The sequence below is a fragment of the Pistacia vera genome, unplaced genomic scaffold (genome assembly GCF_008641045.1).
Source record: "Pistacia vera cultivar Batoury unplaced genomic scaffold, PisVer_v2 Contig503, whole genome shotgun sequence".
Taxonomy (NCBI): domain Eukaryota; kingdom Viridiplantae; phylum Streptophyta; class Magnoliopsida; order Sapindales; family Anacardiaceae; genus Pistacia; species Pistacia vera.
The window spans coordinates 2,373,581-2,381,588 of NW_022196339.1; the positions used below are offsets into that span (position 1 = coordinate 2,373,581).

The 8,008-nt window shown below is 30.9% G+C and overlaps 1 long non-coding RNA gene across 1 annotated transcript; it reads left to right on the forward strand.

The window, feature by feature from the left end:
- The first annotated feature begins 666 nt into the window (after window positions 1-666).
- On the forward strand, window positions 667-3,110 carry LOC116105759. The gene is made up of 3 exons (XR_004124133.1): window positions 667-870; window positions 1,740-1,807; window positions 2,925-3,110. It is a non-coding gene; the product is annotated as an uncharacterized LOC116105759 (long non-coding RNA).
- The last annotated feature ends 4,898 nt before the right edge of the window (window positions 3,111-8,008 follow it).

An 8,008-nucleotide genomic window follows, 5' to 3' on the forward strand; every position in this document is an offset into this window, starting at 1 on the left:
AAGAATAAAGAATAATTATATTGTATTGAAAAATTAGGACTTATTTCATGGACTTGTTTATCACTCACAATTAGCATGTAGCATAAACCCCCAATCTCATAGCCTCGATGCAAACCCACAAGCAGCGAATATAAGAACCACCAATTTAATGATCAAGTCAATACCCAAATATCAAAAGCACAGGTTATAGAAAAACAAATAAAATGAACACTATCACAATAGCAACCTTTGTCAATTCAAACCCCAAAAACACAAAATCATAAATTCTAACCAAAATCCATCTTCATTTTCAAACCCAAGATAACAATTCCAAAAGCAGTTCATTTATATCTACATGGAATTTATGATGTGCCTGATCTCTAAACAAATCCTTATCAGGGTGAAGTCTACACCTAGTCGAAATCTGATAGCATTCTTTCTCCACAAAGTGCATCAAATACTACACCAAACATCAAGTAGCAATCATGTAATACCCCGTATTTTTCGTATAGAATTTTATTAAATTTTATTTTGTGATTTTGGGGGTTAAAGTGTTAGATTTTGAAAGTTTTAAGGGGATAAAGTAATAACTGAAACAAGTGAGGACTAAAGAAATTTTGCTAGATATTTTGTGAACAGTGATTAATCAAAGAAAAGAAAAAGGGAGAAGAAGGGAACGACGGGGAGAAGAAGAAAGAGAAGAGAAAAAGAAGAGAAGAAAGAAAAGAGAGAAAATGGAGAAAAGAAAAGAGAGAAAGAAGAAAGAAAGGAAGAAGGGAGAGAACGTAGAGAGAGAGGAGTAGAGAACGATGAAGGTGGCTGGAAAAGTGGCCACTGGTGAATAAAACTCCTGTGATCGGAAAGAATGGAGAAAGATCAAGCATATGGGAGGTGAGTAAAGCTTAAAATTTCTCTCTTTGATGAGTTTTAGATCATTTGATTTGTGTTGGTTATAATTGAGTGTAATAGCATGAGATTACATTAAAATGGGAAGATTGAGCTCAATAATTTTATGTGGGTGGAACATAAATGTGTTTCCTAAATAAAATTTGGTTAAAGATGTGATTTTCATATAAGGGTTCACTGTATAAAAATCTAGCTAGAAATTCAGAAAATTGTTTATATGTTTTGGGTTTTTTTTTTTAAGTTGAATTTCAGATATTTGTTGTAGACTTCTTTAGGAGTGTTTTAAAATTTATTTCACTCAAAAACTCGAAGAATTGAATTTTATATGGATTTTTGAAATTACCTTGTGAATTCTGGAATTTTCGTTTTCTGCAGAACATGTATTTTTGGAAAATGATTTGGTGCTTCCATTCTTATCCAAATTGAATAATTTTAAATTCTGGTAAATCCTATATGTGCCTAGTTTAATTTTTGAGAGTTTTGTGAGGTTTTGATTAAAGGTTAAATTTTTACGAATTTTACAAGTCAATAACCTCAATTCTGGAAATAGTTGACAGTTTTGAGTGAGTTGAAAAAAAATTGTGTTTTAAATAGTTATTGATTCTAGAATGACTTGAGAAAATTATGAGAGCAACTTGTGTGTCTCTAAAATGTCTCATTAAAATTATGGCTTAAATTGATGAATGGAATTTTCACGAAAAAAATCCGAGAGTGACCAATGTTCGGTTATGAGACAGTTTTGTTAAAGAAGAAGTTATGTTAATCTTTTGGTATGTGAAGTGTTCAATGATTTTAATATTGAGGTTTACCTTACGGGACTTATGTATGAAGAGTTTATTGGATTTTGTATATAGGGAGGCAAGCGAGGGCATCGTTAGAGGATTTCAATCTTTTTTTGGCTTAAGGGTTAAGCTCCAAAATAGTGAGTGGAAAATCCAAACCCTAACTTTCATTTTGAAATAAATGTTTGTTACAAACTTCAAATGAGTTGTTTTGGTTTACTATTTGCCATAATTAAGTGATTTTCTTTATATAAATATGATTCATTGTTAATGTTATTGGTTTACATGAGAAATTGAAGTTTCTTTTGGAAAATTGTTGTTGATAATACAAAAAATTGGGCTAAAGTGTTATTATGAAATCATGTTGAAAACTTACATTTTAGCCTTATATTGCACATGAGAATTTAATGTTATGTTAAATGCTTTCTTTATGAATAAAGGCATGAGATTTATGAAAAGTGATGAGTTAAAGGTATGTATATTGATGATAGTAGTTCTCAAACTATCATTTATAGTACCCATCCCCCTCATAATGTTGATTTAATTCTACACGTGTATGATTGGTCATTTGTCGGCCCAAGTGGGTCGAAGGCCCGAGCGAGGCAGATATCACTAGACATGATTTTGTCGGTCCATGGGTCGAAGGCTCGAGTGAGGTAGATTTCACTACATATGATTTGATTTTGCTAGTCCAAGTGGGTCGAAAGTCCGAGTGAGATAGATATCGCTAGATAGGATTTGATTGTGCCGGCTCATGCGATGCATGATCTTGCTGGGTCGAAGGCTTAAGCAGTGATTGATTCCGCCTAGCAGGATGGATTTAATGATTCAACCTGCGCGATGTTAGATCTTGCTGGGTTAGACGGATTTACCCTTGGGTACTAGATGGGTGAGAGTTTCACATATGATTGAGAGATGGTTTGGATATATATATGTATATCATGTATTTAAAATGGAAATTTATATTTGCAAATGTTATTTGTATATGGAATGTTTTTTTTTTTTTTTAAATGATATTTTTAGAAAAACATGAGTATTGATTTGTTTACTATAAAAGTTTTTAGAAAAAAGTTTTACAATGAGAGATTTCAGCATTGGTTATGAAAGATAGCTTATATTATAAAATGTGCTTATAGAAATGAGATTTTATAAACATAAATGTTTTATTGTATATTAAAATGTTATATTGTATACTAACCTATTCTCCATTATAGCTCACCCCTCGCTTTTTAAATGTTTTTCTTTTCCCCCCATCAGGTCAAGAAGGAGATCGTGCAAATGAGTGAATCTCATTCAAGATTGAGCCATACGACTTCATTTCATCATATGTGTCATAGTTGTGTTTTATTTTCCGTTGCAAAGTTTATGTTTCTTCATCATGTATTTATTTCATGTTTTAGATTATAAAAGATATGGAAAAATGTGAAACTATACGTTTCATTTTGTAAAAATTCAATTGCATTTGTTTATTTACAAATGATGTTATATTTATTTGTGAGAAATAAGAAGGAGTGTCTATAAATTTTTTTAGCTAGAAGAGTTTTATGATGTTTTAATTCATAAACATGTTTCATAGTTTTTCCACATAGCACGTCTCGGTCACCAGAGTCTCATAGGTGAGACTGGAGCCTATGGGATAGGGATAGGAAGGGTCAGGATAGGTCATGTCAAATCATGCTCTTTGGTAGTCTATGGGATAGGGAGGGTCACGATAGGTCATGTCAAATCATGCTCTTTGATATGAACAATAAAACCAAGAAATTCGCATCTTATATCTAACAAATTGTACACATTGTGCAATCTGCTCAATAATTTTCCATGCCGCCCTGCTCCTTTCTCTTGAACAATGTATGTCATGAACATCCTCTTCCGCTTGCTTCCGAGTTCTAACAATATTTTTTAACAAAAATGAGAATGTATAATTTACAAATTTGGATTTATAAATTCGATAGTAAAAACTATACATTACCTAGCAGCTACAGATTTTTTAAAATCCTGTAGAAAACAACATATATAAATGAATTATTTAAGTTTTAAACAATTAAAATAAAACCACTCCGTTAAACAAGAACTTAATAAACAAAGAAAAACCCAAGAACCAAGACAAAAACTCAAAATCCCCTAGAAAAATTAATGGAGAAAAGAAAGTAAGAAGTTGAAAATTGAACTAGTTCAATATTTCCGTAAACAATCAATTAAAGAAGGAAGCAAATCCTGCGAAATCAGTTTGGCCAAAATAAGAACCCCAGAAAACAAGCAACTAAATAAGAAACCTGATTCAGTTATAAAGTTGAAGCAAAAAATGAACTGAAGAGAAAGAGTAAAACGATGGCTCGTTTAGAGCATATCGAGATCCTCAAAGACACCCACCACGCCTTCCTGCCATTTTCAGTCGATCCTTATTCGCCACCTGTACTTAATTTTCAATTTTTTATCTTGGGTTTCAATCAATTTTAGGGCAGGAGATCGAGATTCACCAGCAAGCAAATCAGAGTTTTGTTTCAAATGAAATAGAAAAGAAATTGGGTGTTTTTATATTTATCTAGAATTAATAATATTTCCTCCCTAATTAGTTTTCCAAATTTCGTCCCTAAAAATGTATTTTTCATAATCGAGGATAAAATCAAATTTCATCCCTAATAAGTTTTCCAAATTTTGTACAATTAGAGACAAAATTTTGTCCCCAAAAACAAAAAGGTTCTTAGCTACAAAAAATTTCATCCAAAAATAATAATTTTCGTCCCAAAATGATTTCCTTCCATATTATTTCACCATTCCCTTCATTTGGCCAAGAAAATCAATTGTTGGCGTGGGTTGGAAATCGAGTGTTAAGCATTTTTTGACGAAATTATAATTTTGTCCTCTAGTGACCATTGTGGGACAAAACTGAATTCGTCCCTAAATAAAAATTTTGTTGTAGTGTTAGGGGATAACGCATGTCTAAGGAGATAAAGCTACTGAATGCAAATAAAACTTTTAAAGTGGTTTGGCGAGCTAAACTTCAAGCCTAGGTCCGTTGTTATCTTATTAAAGTGTTTGATTACAAGAATAAGCTCTCTCTCTCTCTCTCTATCTAAAATTGCTAACCCCTTTTACAATGATTTTGATGGGGTTTATATACTCCTGAGTTGATAACGGTTATAAGAGTGATATTCAGGATAAAGAGTTGATTTTGGAAAGTTAATCTCATGATCTTTGATGTAGTTATCATGCCGAAATTATAAGTAGTCAATCCCATGATATTCTCCTTGATTTTAAGGGATAACATTTGTCTAAGGAGATAAAGCTCATTCATTGTCTGGAGGATAACTACCAGGTAGCTCGCCAACTGTAGCCCGCCTCCATTTGATCATCGTCTCACAAATTACTCTGAGCTAAAGCTCACTCTAAGTTATTGCTTGCTCTGAGTTGTCCAAACATTCTCGCACAACAAAGAATTTATAAAATAAAAGAAGAGATGTGTTAAATAATAGAAGAAAAAAAAAGTATTGAGAATCAGAAGTAAGAGATATTATTTTAAAAGACTTTAAAATTAGCTCATACAATAATATTTTTTCAAACTTAAAAAAAGAAATATAAAAGTTATTTTCCCAAACTTGACTCAGGTTGCAGTCAGGAGACCCATCCCCTAACTCCGCCTCTGCTTGTGTTTCTATTAAGTTGTCAACTCTAAAAACGCTTTTTTTTTTTAATTTTTTTTATTTTGTAACCAAAGGATCCAGATCAGTTTATTTATTTATTATTTTTTTTTTTTTAACTAAAGTGTCTAAGCCAATTTATACATATCTCAAGTAATTATTGGAGGAGATTAAAACAGCAATCTATCGTCATGACCTCTCACTTGAATTGCGGATATGCAAATAAGGAATCGCATATGAGACTGTGTACCTATTCACTCTAAAAACACTCCAACTTATAACTAACATAATACCTTATTTGATTCAAGCTTTAATAATTTTCTGGTCATATGATTAGTTTTCAATTTAAAAATGTTTTTCGTAATAGTTGTACAAAATACAAAACTTATAAAAGAAAAGAAGAAAAAAACTAAACAACTGCTTTAGATTTAGAAGGATATGAGAACTTAAAGTTTTGAAATTAAAATATAGAAGAAAGAAATAAATGTTCTATTATGATTATAACCATACATAAAATAGAAAACGAGGACTAAATATCATTTCCTTAATAATGATAATTATAAATAATAAAAACAGAGGCATTCTACATCAATGGTTTAGGGCTCTAAAACGCTCTGCCTTTTCTTTTTCATTTTTCCTTATCTTATTCATATTCTATCCAAAATACATATTTATTTCCTTATCATCAAAATCTAATCCTATTCTATTCAACTATTTTAAACCTTTTAGATTTATTAATTTAGTTAAACACCCCTTATAATAAAACATTAAAAACTAACAAAAACATTCACACCCACCCATTAAATGCCAGCAATCAACCACCACCGTAAGAGGGTGGCCAAAAGTCACCGTAATGATGTACAACCGGTTAGATCTAGCCGGTTGTACACCGATCTAGCATTTTTCAGTCAGATCTACGCAATGACGACTTTTAACGACCCTCCAACGGTAGTGACCAACTACCGACATTTGATGAATAAGTTGGAGCATTTTTGTTAATTTTTAATATTTTATTATATAGAGTGTTTATCTAAATTAATAAACCTATGAGATATTTTATTAATTTTTAAATCTTACTTCGTAATAACAATCTAACTCAATTTTTTCAAAAATATTATTCAAAATAATAAACCAACACAGTCAGGACGTCTTTTTTTAATTTAGGAAGGTTTGTGATAGTTGTAACTATAAAATCTACGTACCTGGCAACCTACTTGTGTTGTTATTGTAGCGCGAGAAGAAGAGCGTCTAATTAATGATGCAAAGACTTATCATCAAGTGGACGAAACTAATTTTTGGGCCAGCCGATCAAGTATGAAGGGGAGTTAATTTTTACGGTCCGTCAAATTGATCAACAGGCTCAATCGCTGAACACATCTTTTCTGTATTTTAAAAAAGTCACTTTAAATTTTATTTAACACTAAAAATAACCTTAATTAATTAGGGTTTTTATTTACATATCTTTTCTCCAATTTCAATTTAATTATGGCTTTTATTTACACTATTTTCCCTCAATTTCTTAATTAATTTTTTTTATTTATATCCCTTTTTTCCAATTTCAAATTTGAATCTTATTTCGTATTCAGATTCATCCCGTTGTGTGATTATTTTCTCCATAATTTTAGTGATATATTTCCATCAAACAAAGAAATATTTGAAATAAAAAAAAAAATGTTTCATTGATTTAGAAGATTTTGAGTTAAGGTTTATAATTAAGAATTAACGAAAAATATAAAAATAGAATATGACTGTATTAAAAAAAAAATTCATTTTTAATATTTTTTAATGTTAAAATTGTCAAAAAAAAAAAAAAAAGATGGTGGCTAAAACGTAAAAGTCACTTCCCGTATGGACGGTGCTATAAAGACAGAACATTCGAGCAATTTTACCAATGACCCAACATCTCAAGCCTGCATTCACCAATGACCCAACCCAAAGTCTCCCATCTAGGCCTACCCAAATTCCACTTGTCACTTTAATTTCATGCGTGCCCTTTATATATATATAAGTTAAATTTTAGAAGCCCAAAATAATTTAATTGTGCTCGATTCTTGAACTAATTAAAACAAAAGCATAGAGATTAAGAGGTGTGTGGACCAGTAAATTTAAAGCATAGATTATAAGAATAATTGATTAAAGTCCACTGAAAATGATACTTTTAGCCTTTTAGGTGATCATGCAATTTAATCACCGTGGAGAAAAATGGACATACAAGATTAACATAACAATAAACTACTTTTTCTCACACAAATAATAACTTAATAACACTTTCCTACCTATAAAATTTTAAAATATAATTTTACAATCCAAATTTGTATTCCATTTCCAATTTTGGCATCTTTACGATCCCATATCACCACCATTTTCTTCCCTGATCATCACTCACTAAAACTCTTCAAACTCTATTTCCATCGACCTCGTCAATCACCAGCAATCGAACGATTAAGGTTTGCGCAGTAACCTCTTCTAAGTCAAATTCCGATCAATTCCAATGACCAAAATCTAACATTCCACCATCAAAAGATTCATCGTCCTTTGCTCTTCAAAATCCCAAACAGTCTGGACAAAATCTGCTCTTTTTTTATCGTCAAAATATAAATTTGGATAATAAAATAATATTTTAAAAATTTATAGGTCGGAAAGTGTCATTAAGCCATTATTTGGATAAAAAAAGTCTGTTCATTCTTAACATAATGATGAAGA